Source organism: Hippoglossus stenolepis, chromosome 3 (assembly GCF_022539355.2).
Source record: "Hippoglossus stenolepis isolate QCI-W04-F060 chromosome 3, HSTE1.2, whole genome shotgun sequence".
Lineage (NCBI taxonomy): Eukaryota > Metazoa > Chordata > Actinopteri > Pleuronectiformes > Pleuronectidae > Hippoglossus > Hippoglossus stenolepis.
The window spans coordinates 16,113,490-16,119,247 of NC_061485.1; the positions used below are offsets into that span (position 1 = coordinate 16,113,490).

General features: G+C 40.0%; 1 non-coding gene across 1 annotated transcript; it reads left to right on the plus strand.

Moving 5' to 3' along the window:
• Positions 1-2,271: 2,271 nt before the first annotated feature.
• On the plus strand, positions 2,272-2,344 carry trnaf-gaa. The gene has a single exon. It is a non-coding gene; the product is annotated as a tRNA-Phe (tRNA).
• Positions 2,345-5,758: the final 3,414 nt, after the last annotated feature.

Sequence of the window (5,758 nt, forward strand, 5' to 3'; positions counted from 1 at the left end):
GTGGGCGGCCATCTGCCTCGACCAGCAGATGCTGTGTAATGATGTGTAAATGGAGGAATATGCCAATTTTGTCACTTTCACGAGCAGGAGCCCTTTCAGAAAGGAGGTTTTGTCAAAAGCCTTCCATCACAATTGCAGCTATTTTGGGAGGGAGCTGCTGGGACTCATCCCGGTGACTTGGGAGTGTCCGACATCTCTCATCCTCTGCACCTCACTGTCCAAACGTTTGTCTCCTTGTTCCAGCTGTCACTGCTTTTCAGCATTTCTCTGATCCCTAAATTTAGAAACTCTTTCCCAGCTACTTTCAGTATTTAGTGCTGGCTGTATTGATCCCTCACTACGCTTCGCTGTGATGTGACAACTGTGCTAATCACCATAATAAAGAGGAAACTTGTTAGCCAGGTAAGCATCTGTCGAGGCAGCTCATTCCCTTGATGTGAACGCTTGAATTTTTCATTTTAACTAGAGCAAATTTGTCTGCACATGAGACGTGTGTGTGTGTGTGTGTGTCTTTGTTGCCTCACTGATTTGTGCAGTGAATTGACACTGAAGACTCCTCCACACTACTTGATACGCTCATCAGTCTCCTCCTCTTTTAACACCCCTGTTTCCTCCTCTGGTTCTGCTCCTCTTTATTCTGCCAGTCTGCATCTTTCTCATCTCTTATCCACACTCGGGCCTTCAAGAACAAAGCCACGAACAGCTGCAGTGTCTGAGGAGGAAGGAAAGTCACCTTGGGGGTGACAGAGGAACCAAAATGTGAGACAGAGACGTAGAGAGAGAGAGAGAGGGGGGAGATGAGAAGGGGGGGAGAGAGAGAGAGAGAGAGAGAGAGAGAGAGAGAGAGAGAGAGAGAGAGAGAGAGAGAGAGAGAGAGAGAGAGAGAGAGAGAGTCGCAGTACGGAGGGGAGATTAGTGGGAAAAGAGGGAAGGGGATGGGAGGCATAGAATCTGGCATCGGGACATCATATGACTAATAAAGGGACAGCACTGCATCACTGCAGAAGCCCATTAGAAAAAAAGAGAAATACCAGTAGTAAAAGTTAATACAGAATAATTTGAATAAAGCTTGACAAGAATATACAAAAATGAAGAAACAATTTTGTCTACCACTGAGGCTCATGAGAGTTGTACAATGTTGCTCCTGCCTGTCATAATAGGGATATCATCCAAAAAACACCCAAGCCACGTGTCAAAGAAGCCAACAAGGACGTGTTTCAAGTCGCTCCCTTCTTCTGTGATTTATAGCAAATAATTCAACCTGTAGTGGCTCAGTAATGGAGAGAATAAAAAACCATAGGCTGTCAGTGCGTTGACAGGACTTTATGTACCTGTTGGTCCCGGTTCTTGCAGAGGCCTTGAGATTTGATATGAGTAATATGTTATCTGATGCTGCAACGTTTCATCAACGTCTTGTTCCAGGAGCACTCTGTATATGGAAAAACGAGGATTTAATCAGCAGACGGAATTCATGTTGATTTCCCCCCGAATTTTAAACCGTATAAATACCATAAACATGTTAAATACTCTGAATAGTCTCATACAATCTACTTCTCCTGTGAGGTCGGATGATTAAACCAATGAGGATGCATGCTTTCCTGTATTTTGGCCTACGTACAAGACAAAAGCAATGATATAAAATATGTTCAGTATATTTATTAACAACAAGAAACAAAGTGTGAGCAATAAAACAATGTCTTGCTCTAATATAAATGTCATGTCTTTCCACTTAAACAGCAAACTTGTTGATTATATCACTTACAATAGGAAGGTGGCAGAACACTTTCATAATGTCTTGAATTGCACTTTAAAAGAAGCACCATAATGTTTCTTCTGTCTCTACTGTCGTTGTAACCCTCAGTGATCAGACACCCACAAGACAACCAGTTTGTTTTGGTCTGCAATGGCGCCATCTTGCGTTCAGACGTCAAAACAACCGCAACTGCCCACGTATTTCTACGGGAGCCATTGTTCCAGGTGACGTTTTCTTTCCTTTCTCTCGGATGTTGTTTTTAGAGCGAATCTCTTGGGTCTTGAAAAGTTTCCAGGAGATTCTCCTCTGTTCTAAACGACCTGTAGTGTTAGCAGAGTTGAAGAGGTTGCTGCGGCCCATTAGCTTGTGCGTTGTGGGTCATGGTGGGAGCAAGTCTCAGGTGTTAATGGGCGAGAGGCGGAGAAAAGATTCAAACTATGATCACCACCATTACAGAAATACTAGATTCTTCCGGTCGTGGTTATATAAAGTAAATCGGATGCTACGTATCATCATCCGCCGAAATAGCTCAGTTGGGAGAGCGTTAGACTGAAGATCTAAAGGTCCCTGGTTCGATCCCGGGTTTCGGCAGAGGTACAATGGATATTTTTTTTCGCCTTTTTGAACTCGTCCGGTCGCTTTGAAGATGACGACAAAAAAGATAATATGAAGGCGAAGAAATGAGTTTCTTATATATCTTTATGTAGAACAATAAAAAAGCAACATCATTCAAAAGACGGTTAAAAATGGTGCATTCAAACTAGAAATGAAAGTGAAATTAACTGTGTAGTGAAGGAAACAAGTACTTATTTGATTTTCTTAAAAGGCCGTAGCAAACAGGGATGTCCTCAGCATTGATTTAAAAGAAGATATGCAGCAGATATATAAGCGTAAAAATATTAAAACATGTAAATAAAACTGTAAAAAAGTATTAGCAGCAAGAAATTTGTAAAACTAACACAACTGACTATAGACAGAGAGTAAATAAGTAATATTTCCAAAGAGTGTAAAATGTTCAGAAGAATGGGAGTGTTCAGTGGGGAAGAAATTGTGTAAGTCAACTGCACCAGGAGTTGTGAGGGGCTCGGCCTTATTTTACTCTTACCAGAAAGAGCTATATACTTTTATAACCTACAACAGCCCCAGCAATAAACAATACAAGCTGTTAGATAGTTTAATATTTCCCTGTTGTGGGACTAATAAACGATTCACTTATCTTCTCTGAAGTCATGATAACGAGATGAGGCCTCCTTATTTTTACCTTTTCTAAAAACAATGACTGTAGGGTATTTGAAGACAAAACAATAGAAGCATATTTACAAAGTGAAATGTTTTTATTATGGTTAAGTGGTTTCATTTCTCTGTTTATTTTGAAATGCGTTACAATGTTTGTGTACATGGTTAACACATATATAACTTTTACAGGGATTTAGAAACTTGTATAATAATTTTAATATAAATCTGTGACAAAACAGTGTATGGAAGAACCATTTTTCCAATATTAATTTGGAAACAGCATGGCTAAAAATGACAAAGCTCAATGCGTTGTCAGCTGAATAAATCTAATGGGAAAATGTCACATCCATAAAGCCAAGATCTTGTGGTCTCGCTCGTCAATTGAATTATTTTGGGCTAAATTCAAGATGTACTCTGAGTTGGTTAAAATTATAAACAAGAAATGATACAATAATTGATTCAAGATATTTATTAATGCCAGAATTTATGATGCCAGAATGTAAATAAAAAGTAATTAAGGTTTATTTAAAAAAATAAATGTTGTTAAATAAAGGTAAATTAAATAAAGACACTATTCAAATAGGTGACTAAAATTCTCTCCAGCTTCTACTTAGATATGTTCCTTGATACTTTCCTCCTCTGTCATATATTTTATATGTCCCTGTTGCCGGTACAATGTACAACTGCTGAACAAATACTACAAGTAGAAAATATTTATACAAACCAACTGTACATCCATGTGTTTACACCTAAAAAGAAAACCAGTTCACATGAATATTCACCAGGTGGCGATCTTGGTTAATAAATCATTGAACAGAACCTCTTCATGACAGATTCACCTCAGGGTTTATTATGTTGATTTAAAAAAATTTCAAACAGACTTCAGGCATTTAAAAGGGTTTTAGGCTGCACTATTATTATTCGATTCATTTAGTTAATAGTTCTGATGTATTGATTGTGTTATTTTGTGTGTTAAACTCTCCCACCATTTGTTAAAAGCTATTTTTTTAAATATTGCTTTTTATTTTTTGGGAACCTGTAGAAACCTGTAGAAACGATGTCTGTTTTTTAAGTGATCTGATTGGTCAGTAGTGAGTCTGTTGGCAGGTTTTGATCTGATCCTCTGAAGTTAACCTGCAGTGGAGCAGGTTAGGTGTGCAGCAGTTACCGTGGTGATTTAGCCACTGTTGTGATCTCAGGGTTGAACCTAACATGTCACCAACCAAAAATGCTGCTTGGTAATACAGAGGTAGAACACTCTTGCATATTTGGAACGTTGCATGCTGCTAATTAATCAATTATCTCTTAAACAATTATTTCTCTCATGACAACTCCTTAGAACATAACTGCACTGTTTATTTTCCACCTATTAAAGCTGCTTGTGTTGTTGTTCCATCATCTTGTTGTTAAACGCACTTCCATGCTAAACATTTTATGCATTTGGATTTTATGTAATTCAGTAATTCATAGTTGTCATGGACAACCTGTGTGCAGTCGTGTGTGTGTGTATGTGAGTGTGTGTGTGAGTGTGTGTGCATGTAGGTATAACTGATGTTGTTGAGAACTGAATCTGTTTACAAAGCCACATTATCGGTACTTGTCTTCCTTCTGGTGACAAAAAGCAAAAAAACAAATCCCTGTAAATCATTCAATTTTAAGGCAAAGATAGTGTAGGGGTTAGACAGAGTAGCCTCTAATAAGTCAATGTAGTGTCCTCTGAAGGCCTGGAGACAGTGTGTGTGCGCACTGGGTTGTCACTGGTTGTGTGAGCGTGCGTGTGTGTACTTCCTCACTCTCTCCCCTGTCTACAAAGACCACGTGTCTGTGTATTTCCATCCGTGTACTCAGTTAAGTATCTGTCTGTTTATTCACCTCAACTTCTCTTTGGGTTTTCCTTTACGTACCTACCAGACCTGTTTCTATGCTCACGACAGTCCACCAGTTAAGACACCACTCCTTAGTTTATTTATACTCACCTTTCCCAGGGGAGATTGAACTCTGTGCACTGTGAACATGACACGTGACGCGTCTTTTTTTGTGTTTTTGTGTCGGCTGCTTTGTGAACTAGACAGAACGGGCGGTTGTGTTTGAACTTGTTTCTTATTTACTTTTACATATAAATCAACGTCAGTAAAAGTGCGTCGCACCGGCTTTGTAATCTCTGTTGCACTAAAGACCACATTTTTTCTCTTGTCTTAGCCGTTGCATCTTGTGATCGTCCTTTCTTAAGACATGAGCAGACTCAGCAGTTATGAGGACACTGTATCTCAGAGCTAGAGAGAGAGGACAGGATGAATGCTTTGTTTCGCTGTGCAGATCGTCATGATAAGTCCACTTCCTGAATTCAGCCAGCCCACTCCCAAATGCACTTCCTCTTTTCAGACCTCAGATTGTCTTTCTGTAGCCCTCAGTGTGCTGGACTGCACTGGTAACATCGCTGTTGAGCCCGGGGTAGGAAACAGGATGACTGGCGCCCCAGAGCAACACATGAACTGAAGGAGAAAAGTCCGGTACACAAAAAGACAGATACTGAACAGTCTTTTGAATGTTCTGACATCGAGCGCAGACAGTGGCTGCTCTGTTGAAGCTATCAGCTGGATGCCAAACACACAAAGACTGAGTCTGATCCCCTGATATCAGGAGAGAATAAGCCTATCTGTACCTGTTCTAGTCCTGGACAGCTAACAGCGGCCTTACTGTTGTCAGCCACAGAGTAACCCTGAGGGGCTGGATAATGGCTAACAGCTAACTGCTAATGTCCAGACTGGA